The 26,045-nt window shown below is 36.4% G+C and overlaps 1 protein-coding gene across 5 annotated transcripts in view; it reads left to right on the top strand.

Moving 5' to 3' along the window:
• Nucleotides 1-26,045, top strand: part of ENTREP2 (endosomal transmembrane epsin interactor 2) — a 131,772-nt gene that overhangs the window by 50,838 nt on the left and 54,889 nt on the right. The window lies entirely within an intron of this gene.

The raw sequence follows: 26,045 nt of genomic DNA, 5'->3' as shown, positions 1-26,045 counted from the left end.
AGTATCTCATACTACAACTAAGAAAAGTGAATAGTGAATATAAATGTTTTCTTGGGCATCTTTTTATTTTTTTAATCCACTGTCAACATCTGCTTAGACAGATATCAGGGAGATGTTTAGGATGAAGTTTGGTGCGAAGTATAAATAATGCATGGAAGACAGTTGCAGAAAAAAGGGCTATTTAAAAATGAAGGAATACGAAGCTAGACTGTGGAGAATTCCTATTTATAAATTATAGCCAAACAAAAAAGTCTGTCATCTAGTAAAATTATCGCTTGTTAAATTCATTTGGCATGCCAATCTAAACTGCACTGCAGTGCTGTGTAGACACTGAACTATATTTATGTATCAGATCTCCAAGAGAAGCCATTCATTTTTCAGCGGTTATCGATTCTTCTTTAATCATTTAATTACTGATCTTTTCCTTTAGTGTCAATAAAAATGTTTTTAGGAATTCTATAGAGCTCTGATAAGACAGGTTTTCACCACTGTTGTCTTCTGCTTCTCTTTCCATAGCAATGGATTTAGCTTTATTTTTGATTAATATTTGAAAATGTAGATAAGACTGCTTCTGTGATTCGCTTGTGCAAAGTCATATGCTTTTGCTGTTTATTTAGTTTTTGACATTTTAATGCGCGATTTCACAGTTACTTGTGGAATTATCTTACAAGGCTTGCTTTAGGCCAGCTGAACATACACATGGATGGCGGGAATCCTTTCTCATTCTGTAACTTGATCAGCTTTTCTATTTCACTGAATTGTCTATAAAAATACAAAAATGGATACGTCAGTTTTCAAAGTGATATAAAGTAGTAAAGACTCTTTGTTTTTTACTGGTCTTCTATATAGTAAAAAGGAGACTGTGATGAAGATTGGAAGTAAATACCAATTCACATAGGTTTCCTATTTATTTTCAGATATTTCTTTGGAGAAAAAAAGAGGACCAAATACTGAAAAGATGTTTCATTTGCTCTATATTTAGGATAAAAAAAAATATTGCTTTTTAGGATTAAAAAAAATAAATCTTGCTTTGTCTGACTAATAAAAACAAAGAAAAATCAATTATTTGTTCCTACTAGGCAGTAGATGAAATAATTGTTGCAAATCTTGTTATCACTAATTCCCATGTAATAAATGTCAAAGCAGTTGCTGAGAATGTCTGTCATACAGTAATAAGCGGTTATATATCCTTTGTATTTTAGAAGCAGGCAGGTCTATGTCTAATCTTCTCTTGTGTTACTATTTTCTAGTATATTTTCAGCACTGAATTGAGTGTTCAAACTGAAAACCCAAATTTATATTTCATGTTCTATATCAATTTACTTGAAAATTCTATTTACATATCCTTGTGTTCATCCAAAAATATTTCCATTATCAAAGTTGAATGAATCCATGTTTTTGTCATCATATCTCCCTTTTTTTGCCATAAGAGATTTTGTCCATTTGCCTGATTTTATTTCTTCAGTATATTTAAATCAAATTTGCATACAGAATTATACACACATACTTCTGACAGTAGAAATGCATATTGAGGTTGAAATGTAAAAACAGGAAAAATAAAGGTTGAAATGTAGAAGTGTAAAAGCAGGTTATTTAAAAAACAAGGTTGGCTAAGACATATGTCAGTGCTTTGTGGATTCTTTAGTTACCTAAATCATTGCTGTTTTGTTAGTTTTTTAGTGCTTGATCTTCCTCAGGTGAAACAACCTGTTCCCTGGCAGTGAAGTTGCATCCATATATTCCTTGCAATTGATCTGTCTTTATTATCCAGAAGGAATCTCTCTTATAGGGCGTTCTGTCAGTCCTTCTCCGGACTGTAGTTTGAGAAACTTGTGCCTTAGCCAGCCAAATACTTGGATTCTTATTCAGATATCTTCTCAACAACCATTTCATTTCAAACCTTATTTCTGCCTTTTGAACTTTTAAATTAGGTAAATAAGGGAAAAACTACCTGCTAATTTGCAAGCATAGTGCTTAAAGGTGTCAGGATTATTTTTTTTTTAACTACTTTTGCATTGCTTATATGTGTTCAAAATTAATTTTGGTACCAGGTACCTACTTTCATATATAGTTGACATTTGAAACATGACTTACTGACTTAGGACTGTTTGATTCCTGCTGGACTGTGGAAAGTTGTTTTCATGTATCTGTGATTTTTCTACTTGACTTCAGAAACCTGAAATAGAGCACTGTCAATTCTGATGCTTGAGGAAGGAAAATGTGATCCCAGACTCTGTGCTGGAGAGGAAAAAGGGGTCCGTTATCTGAAGGAAGGAAGAGACCTCCTGATATGCTAAGAGGCAGAATAAAAAATATAAAAATAAAAATGGTTATTTAAAAAGGCAAAACAAAACTCCTGAACTAGGAATCATGATCAGATCTGACTGGATTTTTTTAATTGATTTATTTTTTTTTCTCAAGAAGAGACTTGGTTTTGGCAGCTGGAATAATAATAAATAGATGATCTCTGTAGTGAAGAGACTATTTTTAGCATAAATGGATCAGGACTGTGGGAAAAAAAACAAGTAAACATAAATGCGCACACTTGGGAGAGTTGCAGAGTCTAAAGGCATCTATCACCTTGTATGCCATTGTTGCCATTGACAGCTTGTGTAATGTTGAAATGGAGAATATCACCCTACTTATCCCTTGATCACTCTCTGCAATATAATTTTGGCATGTATATTCTTCAGGTTTGTTAGTCAGGATGTTTATTAGGAGCCATGCTATTAGACAAACGCTCATCTTTGAGACTGAGGTATTAGTTTAAAGGTTAACAAGACTTTGTGTAAAAACATTATGCCTTAAGTTACGAAGTTTTGAGAAGTTCCGATACACTGGGATAGGGTTGAATACTGACTATTGCTTGCTTATAAGTATCAGTTTCTTATGTCTGTTTCTTTATTCCTGTGGGTTAAGACAAGAGGAGATGTAGTCTTTGTATATTCACTCACTATAAATCCCTTTTATTTTAAGTTTTCTTTGGCAGTCTTGAGAACTGCTAACAAGATTCTGCAAGAACAACATAGAAAGTGGATCAGCATCTTCAGACATGTTTTCCTGCAGAGGTCATGTACCTTTTATCCTAGATGTCTAAACTCATACAAATGTTAAGTGAAGTATTGTAATTAGTGCTTAGAGGGGATTATCTGACAGTGTTGTAACCTTCACCTAGTGAAAACTAAAAATTGTGCTCTGAAAGCAACTTTTTCATGTTTGACTCCCTCCCTCCACCTGTCACTGGAAAACCATTATAACTTTTAGAGCCATAAAGTGAACCTTATGAAGGCATTGTAATGATTGATGACTATTGAAGTTAAATACTACGAAATCTCTAAGAAAAACCTGTTCTCCAGTTCATGTGTGCAACAATTGTATGCTTTCCTAGAAGTACTAGTTTTTTCAAGTTAAAATTTGTGCAGCTCTTGCAACTTCTAATAGCTCTTTAACATCATGTCTTTGAATTAGTGGCACACTGTTTTTGTCTCTCTATTAGTAAGGTTTTTTTTGTTGTTTCCTCTTGGAAGGTTCAAGGCATCAGATTTTAATAGGCACTTCTCAGCAAGTAGATTTCAAAGGTATTTGTAAAAGATGCTAGATGTGTGTAATTTTAGATATGCGCATGCCCCTCCATGTGCCACAGTAACACTCATCAACCTCATCAACACTCATCAACTTCATCAACCACACTTGCAAGATCCAACTTTAACATTGCTATTGGCAATCAGTCTGTGGAAATTGCTAACATAGCGTTTTATTTCCTGTGCATTAACACAATACATAAATGGTGTTTTCCCTAAAACTTTAAGAATATTAATAGTACTGTTGGGCTTAATTTTATTCTTAAGTTAAAGTGCTAAATCTTCTGTATGCAGTTTTGGGCTGTACCATGGCCTTGCTGTTTCCATGCAGGGATCAAAAATTGGGAGATTCTTCCTGGGAGATGTGTTCCTTGTGTGTCCCTAGTTCATGAACAGCTTTGCTAGGCTGCAAATCAGTGCTTCTTGGAGAACGGAGGAAGGGAGGAACACAGTCATCAAAGTTTGCAATTGGTGTGTGTATAAAGTGGCTACATTAATGTCCCAAATTGCTTTTTGCACGTAGATTAGCACGAATATTTAGATCTTTAACAGTGTTGTCTTACCCCTTGCTGGTTTTTTGTTTGTGTTGTCCCTCCCTCCACCCCAAGCCTGGAAATTTCTCCTTCTCTACTAGATGGAAATAACTGAGAGGATAATTGTGGCCTGGGAGAGAAAGAAACAAAAATTCAGATGAAAACAGAGGAAGTGAATCAAAGATGCCTTTATAAAGGGGAGGAGAAAAGGTGTCACAGTGAAGCATCTATTTAGACTGCTCATTCTGTGTCCCCTTTCACTGCTTCCCACTTCATACAGCTCCTCCTTGCGTGTGTCTGTCTGTCTGGGTCTGTGTCACACCTGTTCGATGGGGGCTGTTGGTGGGCCCAGCTGCCACCAGCTGTCACCCCTGTCAGAATCTGGGCTCTGTTGAGCATCCATCTGCTAATTAGCTACCCCCGGTGGTAAAATTTTGAAAGACCCCTAACAGCTTTGCCTGGAGAGCAGACAAAGCCTGCTGGGGCATAACACTTGACTGTTCTAAACAAGCACATCTTAATTACCCTTAAGCAGGCCCTTCTGCTCCCATTGCGTCATGCTGCCATGGCAGCAGTTAATGCTAGCACAGCGCCATGCGAGCGGGGACTGTCACAGCTCCAGAATCATTGCTGCTGCTTAAACGAAGGGTACGGTATGGGTGTTACATTTGCCTCTCTTCAGTCCATCAGTAATTCCCCTGTTCTCACAAGCTTTCTAAATATATCTGCTAATGATTCTTCCATCTCATTTGCTCCTTCTTTTAGAAATACAGGCTGCATCCCATCTGGTCCTGGAGTTTTGGCAGCCTCTGCACATTTTAATTCCTTCAACTCTTTCTTGGCATGAATCTTATTTCCTTCAGTATTTCTTCTTCCTCCTTGGGAAATTAATCTCTGCTTCTGACATCTGCCTCACTTCCTTTGTAAGCATGGAAGGAACTATATTATTATTATTACTACTATTATTATTATTAGGATGTCTCTTATCTGTCTTTCAGTAAAGTTCTCAGTTCAGTCACTATAAGTTTGCAGCCTCCTTTAATGTTTGCTTTTTGTTTATAAATTAGAAATGTCACAATATTTACCTTTGCTTCTTAAGTAACTCTCCTTCCAGTAATTTTTCCACATTTTAGATATATTAATTCCTTTCCTGTTCTTAATTTTACTGCACGTAGCTTCTCACCGTGCAGTCATAAGGAAAGAATTAACTACTCTGAAACCCTAAAAGTCCATTATAACTGAGTCTTTTAGGCACGACTATGATTAAATGCATTTCAGAAGATGAATAAGAAGTGCTTGTTTTAGCCGTATCAACACAAGAAAATGTGGGTTATTTCATAGACTAGATACAGGTGTGGAAATGTTAAAAGGCTAAAAAATGAGTACTGGAAAGCTGGTTAAGGGAAAAAGCAGTAGTCTTTATTTTGATCCCTTTTCAGGTGATGTGTTCGGCCATCAGCCCAGCATGTTCATTAATAGTGTTGTCATATTTGTTCTTACAGAGCAGTGGAATTGAAAAAATCTGTCTGTTGACGTATTTATGTTTCCATTTCAGTTGAAGATGAATTGGGAGAATGCATTAGCTGGCATTTTTAATGAAAATTCAGCCCATTGGAGTAGTTCAGTGGCTTTATTCTGTTTGCGGAGACCCGTAGTTTAGAGCACTGCAGCACAGTGACCACAGCATGTACGTGGTTTTGAGTATACTTCTACATGCAGAGGTAAATGTATCAGGTTACTGCTTGCCCCCATCTCCCTCTCTCCTCCCCCCCAACTTGTTTTGCCATATGATTTCCAAAATAAAAAGCTCTAATATCTACTACTACAATTAAATAGATGTATATAAAGGTAAGCTATATACTCATTTTGCATTTTTTCTGTAATCTGTATAGTTTTATCAGCGTTTTTATATATCTAGGGTTTTGCTTTTTAATAAATGAGTGACAGCTATCAGGAGTCAGTAGGAAAATGTTCTTGTAATACTGGAAATGTTCATGTAGTACTGGAAAAGCTGGATATACAGGAAAGGTGTAATAGCCTCTCCTCCTCCTTCTGTTGTTCTCCCTACCCTGATCAATTTCTACGTAGATGTGGACAGAATGGAGGAGCAGAAACTTTCTCATGTAGAGAGGTGGAGAAATAAATATCTGTAAATATGTGTATTTCTATGTACACATACACAGACGCTCCCATAGAGATACACAAGCATGTCTGGAGCACGTGATACTGTCGGGACGGTGAGGGAGGGGAGAGGAAGACTGAATTGTTGTTAATAGGGCCCAGTGAGCAACTGCGGAGCACCGCTGCCGGTACGAACAGTTGTCCTGTAATCACTGCTGGAGCTGCTTCTCTCCATTAGGGCCTGGAGAGCTGAGGATGTTGCTTAGAGCTTACTTTGGCAAGGTGAGAAAAACCCCTGTGTTGAGCAGGGCCCGCCTTGGGTCTGGAGAACAGAAGCAGTCTTTGCCAGAGAGAAGTGAGAAATGATCCTGTACCCACTGCAAGCCAGGTGGGAAAGGGAGCCAGGGAGGGAGAGCCAGCAATGCGGTGCTGCTCCGCAGTTCTTCTGTGTGCAAATTGTCTGGCTGAACAGCCCTTCTGTCCTGGGCAGCAGCGATGAATTGGACTGTTCTCCACAACTGGAACCGAATGGAAATAGGTTGGTCGTGTCGTGCTCCACAGGCATTCTCCAAGGCTGTTCACAATAACGCTTCAGGCTTGTTCCTGCTCTGGCCAGGGAGAGGGTGGGCAATGGTTTGAATGAAATTTTTGGGCCAGTTTGAATGGACTGCTTGAGTAAGAATCACAGCAGCATTTTCTTCCATCAGTTTATGCAACAGTAATGTAAAAAATTCAATTTGTGATACTAACCTAGGAACAGAAAACTAATTTGATGTTTGTTTCATCCATGCATATAAAGGCAAAACTAGTGTTGCTCATCCTCTAATTTGGATAAATGGAATAAAGAAATGTTTCTATGGTATCACTGGAGCTGTTTAGCTGGGCAGCATGGAAGGTATTTGTGAAACTGTAGAGTTACAACAAGGTTTCTTGTTTTCCATTTGAAGCACAGCAGTTAGAATTAATTACTTGTGGAGATTGGTAATCAAAACCATTTTACACTTATTCTTTCATTCTTGGGGCATTTAAATAAAGACTGATTTTTAAGGACTGTTTATCAGGATAGTTTTAGTGCTGGAAAGCAGTAAGAGAACAAAATAGAAAGCAGGAAGTGGAAAAAAAAACAACACACAACAAAACACATGAAAATATTCATGTGTTGAAATATATACATAAAAAAGTACCTGTTTATTTATTTTTTTTCAGAATCATGCAGTATTTTAATACTAAAGTAGTGTTGGAAGCAAATACCTATTTGCGTTTTAATTCAGAAGTTTTTATCTGGTGTACTAGTGTATGTTCTTTTTGGCATATGCTTAAACTAATAGTCAGATCTTGTAATGTTGAATAGTCACATGTACACGACAGATGACCAATATACTTCTGCAGATTTTGATTAAATATTTTATTAATTAATGAGACATTTTCAGACATAGTCATTTCTCAGGGAAATACTTGGCATAATTTTGAACACGTACTCCTTTCTTCCTTTCCTCCTTCCCTAGTCCCTCTTTTATTCTAACTCCCATATTCTTTCCCTGAAATTTTCATTTATTCCTTCTTTGGAAGTCTTATTGGGAAGAGAATGAAGTCATGCATTTAAAATATGAAGTAGCTGAGCAACATCTATAGATAAAATCTCAGACAAATACAGAATTCTTACTGAAGGCACTATGTGCATTTTCCAATTAGAATCGGTTTGGATTGCTACTTGACAGGTTTTAGGGTGTGTTTAGTTTGTGGGTTGGAATTAGATGCCTAGATCCTGGAGGCGTTATGCTCCTGCGCTAAGTCAGAAGATGGTGGGTTGTCCCAAATGCCGCCTTTTTGATTACAGGTTCTTCCTTGGGTACGCTAGTTGACTTCTGAGTCTCCTTAAAACACAGATGGCAGTAAAAAAAAAAAAAAAAAAAAAAGATTCTGGGATTTGGGACAGATTTTGCCCCCTTCCTTGTGTGCTGTAAAAAATTTTGGGGCTTTTGGGGCAGAGCTACAACCAAAACTGATAACATGGCCTCAGTGCAGCATTAGCAAGTGTGGCCTTACTGCACCAAAGTTAGTATAAAGCTGACAAACCCCGTGAGCGTATCAGTGGGCAGTGGTTCCTGTGGTGTTCAGTGCAGTGCCTTTGGGTTCTTGTTCTAAATTTGGGTGGAAAATGGTAGTGTTGTGCCACAGAACACCCCCCCACCTCATCCCACGCCCCACCCCCAAATAAATAAATAAATAAATAAAAACACCACAAAGGACTCAGAAAAATAGTTGGAAGAGAATAAGGCACTATGAATATTAAATCTATTTTGATATCCTCGCTTTTTCAAATACATTAGTTTGCAAGACTCTCGAGTTGGTTGAACCTTGGTCCATGTCACTGAGCAGTAGGTTCCTTCCAGAATAAACCACAGGTTTTGCCTCCAAGGTTGCATCTTTTATAAAGGCAGAGAATTGCTGCACTGATGTAGTGGGGTCATCTACTGAATCCTTCATACTATATAGACAAATACATGGGAAAACATCTGCACTTAGAGAGGGCACCAAGACTGTGAGGCTTGTTTTGTGCCTGAATAATGGTAGAGTGAACTTTGCAGTGTAGCTTCTTGTCTTGAAAATAGGCTTCTCAGCCAGAAACTACTGTCTGTGGTTATTTGTCTGTATGAGTTCTTATGGCAGTTCATTACATTGTAATAGTAAAGCTGCTTAAGAGATACTTATTATCATTAAAAGCCTTTAAAGCTGAAAGTTTAGTTTAAGATTAAAATGTTGCTTTGTACGTTAGAAAAAAACTCAAGTGCATATCTACCAAGTTTTGGAGTGAGTCTTTTATAATAATGAAGAAAGGACAAGAACGTGTCCTTGAAATTCTATTTAACGTTGCTTTCTGTATATGTACTTCAGGTTTTTTCTTGCTCAGGTGTCTTAGCCTCTTAAAATGAAAGAAATATAATTCAGAAGAAAAGTGAATATGTAAAATGCTTTGACAGTACTCAACGCCCCCAGTCCTGATACAAATTTAATCACATTTATTGCTGTGGAAACATTGTTTCTTTATACATTTGTTTTATTATATATGTATTTAATATATACTTGGCAATTTTAACAAATTAGATTTTTTTTTTGATCATTTGAGATTTGTTTCAAATAGATCCCTGTGAAAACTTTGTAATCTGCATGGAGAGTTTACACCACAAAGGATTGGGATTTAAGAATTTAAGTCATGAGATGTTCCTGAAGGTTTTGCCACTGAATAGCACAATTCCCTGGAAGGAACAGATACGAGGTATAAATGCAAACTGCTAAATTGTCTCAATTTCTTTTCTCTGATGCCTCAGAAAACATTCATTCTTTTTATCGCCCGCGTGTGGATATGAGGTGCTCCTACGCATATCAAGCTTTTTAATTTACTGCGAATCTGGAATATCTATCTGTAGAGCTCAGATTGGTGCTGTGATTTTATTTGTTGATTATGAGGGGGAGAGAGCCAAGCTATTTAAGGTTACTCTGATAAATAACGTGCTGATTGTTATCTGGCATCCAGAGTCTTCCCTTCAAATACTCTAAGGCTTTTAAGATGCATGTTTGTTTGTTTGTTTACGAAATCTGAAGTCCTTCTATAAATGCCTGTTCTTTTAGCCCTTGAACTGAATTTTCAGCTTATGTAACTTTGTTTGTTTGTTTGATGAAATCCTGTGAGGCTGCTTTGAAAAATTACATGGCAGTACCAAACTGCTATCCATAAATACTACACAGCTAGTATTTGCTCATGAATGAGGTGTCTGATAAAAAACAAGAGTTGGCTTTTTGTCTTAAGCTGTCATCCCAAGCCAAAATAAAAAGGCCAGCAGTGGAAAAACAGTAAGTAAAGTAGAAAGTTGGACTATATGTGTTAGGGAATGAAAGACTAAAATTTTCTTTATGTGCATTATATAATTTCCATTTATATTACTTTACTGGATTAGGAATATTCTTGCTGGCAAATCTTAACAGGTAAGAAAAAGATGAAGATGAATCTTGAGTGATTACACCTAATTGAATTGAGTTATCTGTGGAAGTTTGAGGGGTACCTTGAACTATTATGCTCTGGTCCTGGGAAGTACCTAGCATATCGGTGAGCATTTGTTCATGTCTTGTTGTCCTGAAAGATTCCTAAATCCTTCAGTTGACCAAAGGAGGAGTCAGGTGTTTGAAGAAAATATGTAATAGTCAAGTTTTACTACCATATAATAGAACATAGACTGATACTAGAACAGAAGGATTTTAAGTACTGTGTTCTTGATAAAGAAAAACAGAGAAAATATGCTCTGAAGTACCCGAAGTACTTGTTCAGGCATTTCACAATTTAAGCCTCACTGAAGTTAATAGGGAAACTCATATCTGCAGCTGGCTTTAACCAGTGGCTGCGGCAGAAGGATGTTAGCCCTCATTACTGGAAAATCCTGATCACAGATCACCTATTTCAGGGCACAAGAACTTTGATCAAACAAACGTTTCATTGTTGGGGCTTATGGTCTACTAAAAGGCTCTGTGTACCAGTGCATGCACGAAGTGCAGCAGCGAGGACTTGGAGACATAAGGAACATTTCCTTTTTGTCTCCCGCATGTTAGGCTGATACAAAAATACCTAAGAAGAAAGTTGAAAGAAGTCTCTGCTCCTCAGTTGGCTCACTCAACAAAATGTCTTGGAGTCTGGTACTTACCCAGAGGTTTGTATGAAGAAAAGGGAACCTTTAGTATGCAGCCTCACCTTTATTTCCTTACCTCCACCTTTCTGTTCATCTTTAAAATTATCCTCCATCCTTCCCAATAATCCCCAGTTCTATTTTCTCATGCCACCCAGTCTTGTTTACTACCTTCACTTGCTGCTGTCTTAAAACATGGGTCCACCTCTCATTCATCCCTTAATCTCCTCTTGCCTTATGGCAGGAGCTTATATTTAACTTTTTTTTTTTTTTTTTTTTTTTAAATGATTTGGTAACTTTCTGAAATCTCTCTTCTTCTCAGCCTTACTTCTTTCCCCATGCTGGAATGCATCTTTGTCAAAGGCACTTTATGGCAACATTCCCCTTTTTCTCTGTACACTCCTAGCATACATCGCACTGTTACCCTTGTGTCTTCATCTCTTCTTTTTCAAGCACTGTGTTTCTTGTTTTAGGAGACATCTTTGGGGCAGCAGTGCCCACTGGTCCCCATACTTCTTTTGAGCTCTGCTTGGTAAATTCCTCTGCCAGGAAGCTAAGAAAAAAGAATGTGCTTATTATACTAGCATTTTCATGTAATGTGCTTTGTCAGGCAATTTGATCAATTCTGGAAGATCATAATGTTTAGGGATTTGAATGGATATAATTTAAGTACTTTGAATGGAAATAGCTTTATCTTCACAAAAATTTGTACCAAAGGAAGTGACTGAATTAAAAAAGCAAATTTAGACAATTATCATTTTCTTAGTTTTGGAAGCTGTTGTTGTAGGAAGTTCTTGAAGGTTTGCGTTGTAAGTGCTGATTAAAATTTTAACCTGTTGCCTATCATAGTGAACTCAAGCAATAACTACTGAGAAGGCTTACTTATGATGAGGCTTAAAATTTCCCAGGTAAAACAATTTTCCTTGACCTCTTCATTTTTTGTAGATTGGCCTGTAATTCTGAAGCCTATAGAGAGATCTGAGGTTTTTGTGAATTATGTTCTATATGTTTTGCTTTTTGATGTATAGTGATATTGGGGATATTCTTATTGCAAAGTAATACGTATTTTACTATTTCATCCCAGATCTGTCTAGTCTTTCCCTTACAGAAATTTATCTAAGTGGTAGGCAGTTAAGGAATAGCATCTCTAGCTAGCTGTTAGCTTCTGAGCTTAACAGGAGTAGGTTTTTGTCACTCCCCTGAAATACCACGTGGCACAGGTAGTGTTCTGGAAATGAAAATGTTCTTGTATAGATTGCCTCAAAATTGTGAAGGATACTTCAAAGAAAGCGGGTTTAAAAATAAAACAATTGTAACTCAAAACACACACCAATGGTATAGAAAGACGATCAGAAATGAAAACATTACTAAGTAATAGCTATTAATATTTTGGGGTAGACATGCAAAATATCTGTGTGTCTGACCTTTCCAACCTGCCTCTTTCTAATTATGCTGCTGTCAGGAGGGGCTGCTTGCATAGCCTTCTGATGCCCGTCCTTGTCAGCAAGACAGCGTGAGCTTTTATTTCTTCAGGGTATTCTGCTACAGATGTTATGGAAGGTTAATTTACACGGTGCAGCATTTCTCTGGGACTTACATTTGTTCTGGAGGTGAATTGCTGCAGCAATGTGACACTTGCAAAAGTAATGTACTGTATATATGGAGGAACCCATTAATGCAGTTGCTATGGAAGCAGAAATTCACTCATGTAGATTTTCTGTAAAATTACTAGAGTACTAACACATTCTTTTTAATCTATTAATTTCAGATTACAGATCTAGCTGGCTCTTTCATTTAAATACATATTGTTTTCTTATATACAAAACTAATTTAGAAAAAAATCTTTTACTAACCTAACCATGTTCTGACATTGTCATGGAAATTTTTTGAGAAAATAGTATCCTATTAGGTAATTTTAATGTATGATATTTTTTCTTCCTCAGTAAATATGTTGAAAGGAGAATTAAACTTAGATATCTCTGAAATAGTTTTTAAGTTTTAATTCTGGCTGATATGGCCAAAATTCTATTCAAGAAGCAGTTCTGTTTGAAGTGGTTTTGATCACAGTGGAATAAACACTGCTTTTTCTGGCTGACTGTAGAGCTGCAGGAGTCAGTTTTGAAGAATTTCAAATTTACAGCTATTTTGAGTGGCATTAAAATAGGTTAGTGCTGTTCACTTTCTTCTGCTTTCAAAATATTATTTTAAGTTAGATTTCGTGTGTACAGATATTTTTATTTAGAGAAGCACTGGTGTATAGATGTAATTACATAATGTATATGTTATAGTTTGTTATTTTATATTTACATGATCTTAGGTATTTGTATCTTCACTGGAAGCCCCTAAATTTAGGAGAATTTGTAGCAAGATAGAAATCTTAAAGAGAATTTGAAGAAACCAGTTTTATCACGTACGTGTCAGTGGGGAGGGCAAAGGGACGTGTTTGTCACTTGTTGAACAGACAGGCACAATCAAGCACCTTATAGGCTCCAGGTTTTTAGCAAACACAAAATCTGTCTGTTTCAGGAATCTTTGGTGCATAGGTCTTGAAAGCAAAAAGTAACGCTTTTAGTATGAATTCGCATAAAGCAGCATTACTGACGTTGCCTGATGCGTGTTCATCCACCCCCATGGCCAGTGGGATGTCCAAGCAGTGTGGATAAGGCTTCTGCTTGCAAAGTATCCTGTCACAGTGCTGCTGTAAAATGCTGTTACTTTTTGCTTTGTTAGAAGTTTCTCAGCAGTTGCTGCAGTAAGCACCTTGGCAAGGAACGGACACGTGGAAGAAAATCCCCCAAACCCGCACGTTAACTCCTATTGCTGCTCACTGAGGTGGGGAAGGTGCGAGAACAAGAGAGGAGTAGACTGTGGGGGTATGAAAAGGTTGTGACAGAGGCCAAAAAGTGTTCTAGATAGCAGCTGAGGGCACTGGGCCTGCTCAGCCTGGAGAAGAGGAGGCTGAGAGGGGACCTCATCACGGTCTACAGCTTCCTCGTGAGGGGGAGTGGAGAGGCAGGTGACCTGTTCTCTGTTATCACCAGTGACAGGACCCACGGAAATGGTGTTAAGCTGAGGCAGGGGAGGTTTAGGTTGGCCATCAGGAAGAGGTTCTTCACCGAGAGGGTGGTTGCACACTGGAACAGGCACCCAGGGACGTAGTCACTGCACCAAACCTGTCTGAATTTAAGAAGCCATTGGACTGTGCACTTAGGCACATGGACTAAACTTTTGGACAGACCTGTGCGGTGCCAGGAGTTGGACTTGATGATCCTCATGGGTCCCTTCCAACTCGGAAGATTCTCTGATTCTATAACAAAAATGAATTACTAAAGATATACACGCAAGTGTTTGTTGCACTCCTGGAAATGATAGGGAGGTGAAATAACCAGCAGAGCAACAGTTAGAATTATTCGTTTGAACTAAGTTTTCATTTTCAAATACAGCTGGAGGTTATCCAGTGCTTCATTCTCCATACACAGCTCAAGTACGTGAGCTGGAAGATTCTGGGTAGTAGCATTGGTTTTCTGCAGTAGAGGAAAAATGTCTTGGTTCCCCAGCTTCCTAGGATTACACTCCATTCCTGCTAGCACACTTCAGAAAGGTGTGGATGTTAAAAATGTTATTTAGAATCAGAACAGCAAATAATAACTTTGACCAATTTCTCTTTAATTAATATTTGTGAGCTGATAGTACTAGAGCTTTATTACTAATTCAGGAACAAGTGTTGAACTTGTCAAAAAATATGTATTTATTTATATATATATATATAAAAATAAACTGAAAGTTGGAAGTTGGTACTGCTGTAATTACAGCATCACAGAAGTAACAAACACATAGTGTTATATGTAGAATATTAGCACATTTTTGGATCCCAGGCTTCTTGAAGAGTTTGGGAAGCAAATACCAAATCCCTATGTTTATTATTGTCATTTACTACACAGCGACACAAGAGGAAACTAAGCTACATGTTCTGGTCTGTAAGCAGCTTCTGTTCCTCATGATGCAAATACTGCTGGAAACGCACAGTGCCCCTTTCTGCCATGGACTGTGCTCTTGTCAACAGCTTTCAGGTGATTAGTTTGAAGATGAATGCACTGGCTCTTGGTTGAACCTGAATGCCACTCTAGCAATAAGTAAAACTGAGTAGAAGAGAGGCAGACTTTTTTTTTTTTTTTTTTTTTGTAAAGATGGTAGCAGTTGTTATAACCTCAAATAGCATAGTTTTTTGATCTAATCGTATACGTTATTTTCTTTCCACAAAAAATAAAACTGTAGAAAAAAAATAGAAATGATACTGGCAGGCAACTAGTAATAAATTAATTAAACTAAAAGTCTACATGGATGAAAAGAAGTCAACAGAACCTTAACATGGTCGATTCAAATAGTGTATTCTGAATTTAATTTTCAAGTCTTCATCTGAAGTATTTAGCTTTGAAATTACAAACAGTTGCATGTCGTTTAATGTTTATAACATGGTTTCAGCTTTCTCTTAAAAAGTCAAATGGCCTCATTAGACCCAGTCAAATGAGTTTTATCTGGAGGAAAGTAATTTGATTTAGTAATGACTGGAATTGAATGGTTATATATGTTTCAGGATAAAGCAATATAATTTATGGTTCTTAACATAAAAGCATTAAATCTTTACCATGATGCTGTGCTGCAGAGCAGGGCATATTTCTGCCTGTTATACGGACTGTTGCTTTAGAGCTATAGAGAATGTTTTTGTTCAAACCTTTATTTTAATTTGGGCAAAGGACACGGAATGCTCAATTAAACAGATCTGAAATGCCAACACTTTTTCATTATCAGTCTCTTCTTGGCAAGTGTTGAGAAATAATTTTGAAAATGATATAATTGAATCATGAAACAAAAGAATCTATTATGAAGGAAATAATGGAAAGCTCAATTTTGCTTCTCCCTGTGCACTTGCAAACCATTAGACAACAGCATCAGTGTGATTGCCATTTCTGTGCAGTAAGTTTTCAACATGGTTTCATTTTAGAATGATGTCGCTTATGTATTTAATTACATAAATTGTAATTAAATCAAGCTTGAATTTTATCTTCTGACATTCTTGTGCTGTATACCTCACAGCTGAATAAATTGTAAGGCCAGAAGGGATCAGTAAAATCGTATGCTATGACCTTTTAAAATAGCAGCCCAAAGAACCTCGATCATGAACAGCAAGACTACTTTCAAAGTCATGGCAGGTAGTTGAAAATATTTCCAGAAATGCCATCTGGTGTTGCCTTTGCGATGGACATTCCACCACGCTGATATAGCACATAATATTCTGATAGTTAAGGAGTCGTATTAAAAATCAAGACTTCAATCTGAATTTGCCTAATTCTGGCTTCCCGCCATCATTAACTGACTGCCCTTTCTACTTAATTTGAGATGCACTCTGATTTTGCTCATGGCAGGACCAATAAGCCTTTACAGACAGGTTTTCTTGGAAAATAAACTCTAGTTCCATTATAGAAGGTAACTATTAGAGAAGGAAGGATTAAAGGTTTTTTATATGCTTCTCAGCATCTGAAGGTATCTTTATGGGGAGTCCCTGCTAGTTTGCTTGTCTCAGTGATTTTCCAAGGGGCAGCGTGCCGCTCCCTTCCTCTGCCACATCCCCAGTATGGGTCCTTCCATGCTCCGCGCCCTGGCTTCTGCTGCTTGCTCCACACCAAGACTCTCCTGCCCACGTCTTGCAGCCTCAGGAATCCTCCCTGCCGTGAGTAAGCCCAGTTGCTTCTTTGGAGGAAGCTCATCTGTCCCTCCTTCCAGGCTCCATGTAGGTGCAGTTTCTTAATGCACATAGGCGCTTCTTTGTGTCCATTGCACCGTGGAGAACGGAAGAGACACTGCCCATCACAGTCTTTTTCAGTCTTTGGATTCTGTGAACCAAGAGATGGTTTTAAATACAATTTTTATCTTAAAGATCTAATTATAATAATATAATAACAAAATTCAACTACTAGTACTTGATTTAATGTGAAGTAATCCCCTACTGAAACTCCATGTTGGTAGGTTTTTGAGATTTTGCTAAGCCTTCAGAGGGACCATTCGCAGACAGTACATAGACCATTATCTGTTACTCAGTGTAACATACCTTAAAAATACATGATACTTATTGTTAGGGGAATGATTATTTAGGTAAATAGGCAAGAACGAATGTTAGTCTGAAATAAGGTAAGGTATGAACTTGCAGTGCTTCAGCTACTTAAAGATTTCCCATGGGCATACTATATAAGACATAAGTTATTTATCCCTCAGTGAAATGTGATGAGCTGCTTGTCTGCATTGCAAAGAGAAAGGATGCATGGCTATTGTGGGAAGTCAGAAATCTTCCTACTAAGTTCAGCTGATCTGACTGATCCAACGGGTAACTTGTATCTACATGTATACCCCCCTCATATAATTTTGCATTAACTCAGTAATGGCAGTTAGTGATATCGTGGCTTTGTAATGCTTGGTGCTCATCAGTTTTCATTTTAACTTCTGGTTGTGTCTCATGTCTCTATCAGGATGGAAGCTATAAATTCTGTAGAATAAACAAAATTTAATGTTGCTTCATGTAGCCCACATATGTCAAAGCTTTGTGAGCAAAGTACCCTGCTGCAAGTTGTTAATCTCCATACACAATATCTTACAGAGACAAGCACTTTTGCCTCCGGCTGTTGTAGCTGCTTCACAAATCATATATGTGTGTATTAAATATATATATGTATATATATTTAAACCACATTATTTGTAAATATATTTACTGGGGTTGAAAAAGTCTATTTTATCTAATGTAAAAATACAGTGTTCCAAAAAATTCTTGCTTTCTGCAGAATATTTCAAAATATGTACAAAAATGTTCACTCAAGAAAGACTTTATTAATTTTCAGAAAAATCAGGACAGGAATTAACAGGACAAAGTTTATAGGCACAGTATTCCAGGTATGGAGGATATGCAGGTTTGCAAAAGCAAGCCTCATATGCCAATTCATTTATTTTTTTTTTCCCTTGAGTTAGACTACACAGCAGCGTCGAGTAATGTTTCATCATCAAATTCACATTCTCTAAGCATATCTTGACTATCAAGCCACTGAAAACCATGATTGGAAGAAGTGGTTGAAATGCCAGCAATTAAAACAAAATCCTGTTCTACTTCTCCAAAATGGAAGTGAGAATGATATAAAAGCTCATTTTGCAAATAAGGTTTTATCTGATACAACATTTATGTTTGGAGGACTTCAATTACATTGCAGAGAAAGGTTTCTTCTCTGTATTATTAAGTCATTCTTCAAACCACATGTAATGTAAGCTGTTCCTTTTTCCTGTGCTCCTGTGATTAACAAAAATATTTATCCATATAGAGTAGTTCTTTTGCTTTACATGTTTACCTATTTTTTTTTTTGCATATAGTCGCCATAAAGGTATGTGTAGCCCCAAAAAAGAAGTGAAGGTGGAATTATCAGGTTCTGAAATTGGAGGAATATTACCTATCTGGTATATTTGCTTTTGGCTAAAGTTCTCAGTGAGTCAACTTTCACAGAGTTACAACTGATGTGAGGCTGTGTCATATTTTGACAGTTGAAAGTGAAAGTGCAAACTACTTCTGCAAAAATGGCTCATTCTGGAATGGCTTATTCACCCCCAAAATTTTTCTTCATCTGCTCTAAGGAAAATGTTGCATACATGCTTCAGTCTACAAAAGAAAAGGATATTTGCCCATAAAAAAGCAGTGCAGTAAGATTCAACAGATGGTTAAAAGAAACTTGAAGCTCACCAAGGTCAAGTTCACCAGGATGGACCCAGAGAAAACTGAAGGAGTTCTTGACGCATGTATTCGGGTACATAAGTTCTTGCTTCACACATTTTGTAAACAGTTAATATGATGAGCTTCATGACAGTATTATGAAGTTACACAGTCTGAAAGTTCTCACTTCACATCTGTGGAAAAGGCATTCAGTTGAAGTATCTTGCCTGAGGCCAAACAGCTCAGTGGCAGAGGCGGAGTTAAGAGAGATGATTACTACCCTGTGAAATCTGGTGTCACTTCCTTCCAATGTTATTTTGTACAGGACTGCTGCTTTATCAAAAATATATGTAGCAGATATCCTGTGCATGACTTATTGCTATTGGGGGAAATGTGCTGACGAGTATGACTTAAACAGTGAATTGTGATAAATGTTGGATGATGGCGAGAAGTTTTCAAGTCCTCTGCTCATAATCACCTTTGCCTGTGTTTATTGATCAATTAGTTCATTATTGTTGTACTTTGATTAAGGGATGTAAAATAATGTAGCATGAAACTAAATATCACTTAAACATCTTGCATATGATACAGTGAGGCAGTCAGAACGTGGACTTTGTGATAGATGAGAAACCTTCTGTTGGACTGCAGGTGCCCTGAGCTCACAGGGATACATGAGGAAATGGCTCAAAGCAGGCAGACATGTAAAAACATCCTATGCTGACTCTTACCAGTCAGGAAGAGGGTGTGAATAGTTTTCTCCAACTACCAAGTTTGGTACTTGCCTTTCAGTAATACACACAAAATGCTAGGTGTTATTAGGAAAGAAATTCAGAACAAGCCACAATATCTTGTTATATATGTCACAGCTTAAATCCATATATTGAGTGCCAAGTGCAGTTCCAATTACCTCATTGAAAAAGCATAAGAGAAAGCTGACAGGAATAGTGATAGGTATGATGACTCTTTGTCTTGAATAAGACAGATCCAATTTTACAGACGACATTACTGGCCTTGAAAAGGTCAATAGGGAATAATTGTTCATAACTTTTCTTGGCACAAAGTGGCACCAAATGAAATGGCACATTTAGAACAAAGGAAGTATATTTTGGGGCAGCACATAATTAAGTTGTGGAACCTATTGTAAGGAAGCTTTTTTAACCATTTTCGTATCTAAATGTCATGCCTACAGTTTTAAAGCATCACTTTGTGCATTGGTTATCAGGAAAACATTACTCTTTACCTTCATGGGAATTAGCCCATATCTCAGAAGAACGCAGACACCAGTGTATATGGAGGTTACATACAACTCCAGGCTGTCAGGCAATGTATTGTTTTTAAAATGTTCTTTCTGTCATATTCATACATGCGTTTCACAGAGTAAGTAAAGAGAAGTATGCCCATCTTATGCATCCATGGAGGTTTTTTGGTATTACATTATGAAGTTCACTTCCATTGTTGAAATGCATGAGTCATTTCTGAAAAAGTCAAGACACCAGGAATATAATTGTTTGCATTTTTATCTATAAAATGTTAATGCAGTGCAAATTCCTAAGTTGCACTTTATATCTTTCTGTGAGGCATTTGTCCATTTTACCAAATTGTGTAACTTTTTCAGTATTGGTGCTGGAAATTTTTCTGTATATTATTACTTGGATAACAGAATCAGCACCTCGTATTTCAAGACAGCGGCTGATTTTTCATTATTCACATTTTTTCATTCAACTTTTGGAATGCTTCACTAGTTAATAAAGCCTCTGGAGATCTGTTCTGAATCAGAGTTGTATCATCTTTTATAAAGTTGTATCATGATTAAATAAACTTGCAGCATGTAAGACATTTCTTCAAATGTCATATATAAGCTTTTCCATCTCATCGGCTGACATACATTCTTGCTAATTATGCAAAGAATAAGAATTTAAAGCAACATCCTACTTGTAACATGTTTAGAATATTGTTGAAAGAGAATGCCCTGAGTATTCAATACTATTGTAAAGCATAATATAATCTTAAGCGCTTGTTTTTTGCATTATGATTGACAACCATTTTGAAGCCAATTTAAGCTATGCGTTAGTGTCACAGTTGTGTTAGTTTGGGGGAAATACAACTGTCTTTCAGATTAATTTTTCATGTTTTGTTCAAACTAACAAATGTAAATAGTTGTCACAAACTCTGGCACTCCTCCTGTTCCCAGTGAGGCGGTCTGGGAGGAAGTTGAACCTACTGATCCTAGTCAGTAATGTAAAATAGAAGGCAGAATGCAGACAGTGAGAGGAGAAATGTTCTAATGGCACATGCAGTTTGTAAAATAATTGTGTAAATAAAGACATTTCCATTGTTAAATTAACATGCATTCTTAAACTTGTGTTCTATTCAGAACGTTGAGAGCATTACAGAAAATTCTGCTGCAATGTGACTGGAAAGGGATGTTGGCAAAAGTTGTTTCCTAATTTTTAGTATAATCCAGTGAATAAATTTTCAGAATTGCACTTTATATAATTTTTAATCAGTTATCAAAAATAGTGTTTAGAAACATGAAAAAGGAATGAGTGATCAGAATAGGAAAAAGAAGTGATAACCATGCTGTTTTTTGAACATTTTCAGTGTACTTGGGCTCTCTTAGTCTTAATGATTTCCATGTTATTTATTTGTAGTTGGTGATGCCTGTACAGATTTTACTAACAATAGGACTTAAAATAACTTCCGTTATAGTGGAAAGATAATATGACCTGTTAATGTTAGGGGTTAAATATGTTTTATTCTTTCAGTATGGAAGTTATTGTGGTCTTAACACATTGTAGGTTATCCCTTGAAAAGGCACAGTAGGAACTGAATTTTCATTCTGTGCAGACATGTACAGTGGAGTATTTAATTAAATGTGCACATTAGAACTGCAGTGCTTAAAAGCTCATTCTTGATACACTGGGTATATTTGTATTTTAAGCAGTTTTCAGAAACATATGATACAATTAAAGCCAATTTCTGGAATAATTAAGTGGGATAATTCCATGCCAAATTTTAAATTGTTTTCTTTGGCTAATGCCTATCTTAGAGTATCCCTTACAGTGTTTAGTGAAATACTTTTCATCAGGTTGGTAATGCAGAAACAATTAAGGCTTATCAGAGTACCTGTGGTAATTAAACCTTTTCTTCTTCTGATTGGGCTCATCCTATCTAGTAATCCTAGTTGTTTACTGAGAAGGGAGTGTTAAAAGTGAATTTACAGAGAAATGCATATATTTATTATAGTTTAATTGATACGTTCTCCAAGTTCATACATAAGTTTGCCAAGTTTAAAGAAAAAAAGTGGGTGGAGAGGAGGGGAAGAAGAAGGCAGACTGACATGGTCTGTCATACCCAGGCTGCTGAAGAAAGGTGGAAGGGACAGTGCTGTCTGTATTCAGTGTTCAAGGTGACATTTTTATAGGCTTTAATTTGTGAAGACAGATTTGTATTTTCAGGATTTGAAAAAGTACTAAAATGCATTTTCTCTTCTTCCCAATCATGAGGTGTACTCTATGTTATTAGTTTATTTATGTGGTGTTAATAGAGGCAACTTGTTAAAGGAGTTTTGGTTTGATTTAATATTGGTTTTGTTGCAGGTGCATTAGAACTCCCTATGTCTTGTGTGGTTTTTTTCTTTTTGATTTATTGAAACATTATAAAGATCAATCAAATGAATTTTGTGTAATTTTGTTATGTAATTTTTTTAGATAAGAAGGAAGGTTTAATGAATCTGGAAAGAGTTCTGTTACAAAATTCTCTCTTTTTTGTTTATTCACCAAGTTGCTACATGGGTAATACTGAAGCTCATGTGAATATTGTCATAGCAATTCCCTTATCAGTGAAGTCCCAAATTAAATAGTAGCCTGTTAGGATAGCATGATTAGGTCTATTCTGTAGTATTTCAGTCACTTCTCCCACAGTTCTTCTGAGTAACATTTGATAAGGTATTTAATCCAATTATTTTTCCTTAAACATTGAGCTGTATTTTTTTCATTTTTACAGCAGTGGAGGATAATAGCTACAATATATCTATATATGTCAGCAGAAACTGAATAAATTTAGTCTAATAAAGTTCAAATCAATCCCAGTTATTTCACGTTTTTGTTTAACTTCAGAAAATTTAAGTGTGGAAATTAGACGCGTGAATTTTAATTTAATGAAAAATGCATATCTGACTTCATCTCAAGTGTTGCGTAACATAGTGTTGACTTTCCATCATAATTCATGACAACTGTTCCTTCAAGGGGTTGCAGGTATTTTTGTCTTTACTGCTGTACTTGTGCTAATATCAGAAAAGAATGATTCATGATAAAAACATCGAGCACACTGTACTTCTTGATGTCTGTTAAGGTTGTAATTGATATTTTTATGCCTCCTTTTCTCCCTCGTTGCTCCCAGCGTGGCTGTGAACTTCACCTTAAAAGCTGTGATAATAGCATGTCAGGTCAGGAGTGTCCTCTTCTGTCAGTCCAAAGCTTGTCTGCTGTTTGAGAACCTTTGAGAAAGAGTATCAGAAATACTTAAATAGCTTTCAATAGGCTCTTTGTCCTCTAGAGCAGGCAAGATAGTTGCAAAAGCCTTGCACAGGATGTCAAAATTTTCTAACTGTATGGCCAGCCCAGCTTTTGTAATGCCTAGTCCGGGATATTGAGAAGCAAGGCATGAAACTGCAAACCAGCGAAGACTGGTGCGAGAGAGAGCTCCGGGGTTTGGTATGTGACCATTTCATCAATGGCTCTAATCTGGTCATGGTCTAATGCGACTTCTGTACATAATGGGAGACTTGCAGTGAAGAGCAGAAAGGAGAAGAGCTTGTTGCGTGGTTTTGGCTCCGTTCTGGATCCTCCTCTCATCTTTGCATGCGACAAGAGGACGAGGTCACGTCGGAAATGCCAGTAGGGTTTTCATTATTAATGAATGCTGATATGGAGAAAATACTCTAGGAAAACCTGATGCAGGTTATAAACCTTATTATATCAGCTGTGATGCTTGGAAGAATACACAGCTGGCAACAAAAACTGGTAACATGACTTCTGTCCTTCAAACAGTAATGTAGAGATTAAAGTCTTTTGGGGGGGAATTATACACAGTCCTGATGACTTTATCTGGAATTTATATGTGTAGTAAAAGGACTGGATTTCATCAGTCTTAGTCTCACACCATGTATTTTTCATTTTCCTATGATCCTACCCAAGTCAATCAATATAAAGTTAGAGGATGTTCACCTTTTGTTACTTTGCTGGTTGATGAAATGCAAAAGCTTTATCTGAACTGCACGTCTCAGAGCAAAGGTATCTGAAGTTTTCTTTTCTTACTTTCTCTCTCTCTTTTTCTTTTTTTTTCTTTTTTTTTTCTTTTTTTCTTTTTTTTAATTATAGAAGTGTCCATTTTCACACCTGGCCACTGTTCCCTGAAAGGCAGTCAGGACTTATTCAAAGATGTCAATTTTCAGGAACTTGTGTATAGTTTATAAGAGGAATATGATGTAATCAATAATGTGTTTTTGTTTGTTTGTTTGTTTGTTTTCCAGGAGAACTTGTAGTATGAGGCTAGCATCTGAAATACTGGCAACATAAAAAATAATATTAAAAAAAAATATATATATCTCCTGCTTTTATTAAAAGTTCCATGAACTGTTCAAAGCAATTTGTAGTTGGCCTAGATCAAGTACCCTGTGTATATAAATAAATAAGCTGAATAGTCAGAAAACAGATTTTAGGGGAATACTTCTGGGAGACACAAGTATGTATTTATTTCAAAAGCACATTAATTGCAGTTAAAAGCTTATCACAAGGATCTAGAAGTTTGCCATTAATAGTTTGCTGTTATTACCTCTTTTCTTCTATTTTACTACCAAATAGCAGAGAAGATTAGTAGCATAGGTGAAACAAAGCCTATATTTTTTTTTTATTTTGCCAAAATGTTCTTGGTGCCTAATAGCCTTGCAATACCAGTTGATCAGTATTATCAGAAACTAAAGCCTTTGAGTTAAGTCCAGATTTACGGTACTCTAAATGATAGCTGTTTGCTTTCAATCTAAAAGATGATTAAATATTAGGAATACTTATATTAAGGGAACTTACTAAGTTATTTTGCTATTCATGTATGTGTCATAGCAGGGCACATAGTAATAACAAGTACTTATTCATTATTAAGAGCTATTTTCTGTGACCTAGATTAGCTTTACCTGTTGCTCAGATATAAATGATCAAGTATCTAATTGAAGGTTCTAGCCTACTTTCATATTTACTTCCTGTGGTTACCATTGTGTGACCAAGCATAAGAAGAAAAAAATCAGAATGGAAATCAAAAATCAAGATACTTTTTAAGGAAAGTCTAGATAAAATGGTACTTTATCCTTGAGATATGCTGTAAAACTGTAAAAATCAACCTGAACAGAAAAATCAATATGAATGCATATAGTACAGAAAACAGAGAATCCACAGAATTGTACATCAGCAGACAAAGGAGAGAAGTCAGTTTTAAACTATTTTTTTAATTACTATGTTGAGAATACCGCCTTTTACTAAACTTGAGATGTACAAAGCTCTGTATTAATGATGCATTCTTTTTGTTTAATTTTGAAAAATGAGCACTGGTAGTACTTTCGTATTTGGGTTAAAGAGAAAGAACATAGTTCTTGCAGTGAAAATCATTTAGAAAGCTGAATTTCTGTTAGGGTAACAGCCTCTAAAACAGGAGAACTGAGATGAGTAAAGAATTGTTCTTGGTGTGTTTGTAAGCTAAATGTTTTTACAACTGTCGCTCTATCATGGATATTATTTTCTTGCCTGTAGTAGCAAAAGTGAATAAAACTAATGGGTTACAATGATTAAAAGTACAAAAATTATAAAATAAGATGATATTTAAATTTTGAGTCTTCAAGGTATTCACTACTGCAAATTTTATGTTACTAATGCGAGATGAATGTTTCTCTGTGTATGTCACAGTGTATATGCAGTGACGGATGTTATCTAGTTGCCCATTATTATATGGTGGCAATATGTATTGTATTCTAAAAGCTTTTACTTTGACACTGATTTGCCACAGATTCTTTTTCATGCACATAGTATAAGAGTACTCGATTGTAAAAATAAGATGAAGTGCTTGAAGTAAATCTTGTTTTCATTCAAAATATGCAGTGAAGATATAACTTCATCAACCCTTAAGAGCATTAATTGTGAATTATCCTGTTAAGTAGGACTTAAGTTGCTGAAGAGGGAAATGATTTGAGTTTCGTGTTCTTCACTTGAAAAACACTGAAAAAAATCCAACCGTTTTGGGTCAAAGACTGCCAAAGGTAGCACATGCATTTGTTGGATACTAACATCTTGTGAGAACAGATCAGAATGCTTGTAAAACTATGGATATGTGCACAGAGAAAAACAAA

Source organism: Aythya ferina (assembly GCF_964211825.1).
Source record: "Aythya ferina genome assembly, chromosome: 11".
NCBI lineage: Eukaryota > Metazoa > Chordata > Aves > Anseriformes > Anatidae > Aythya > Aythya ferina.
The sequence above is the reverse complement of the archived record's forward strand: the minus strand, read 5'-3'. Positions and strand labels throughout refer to the sequence as shown.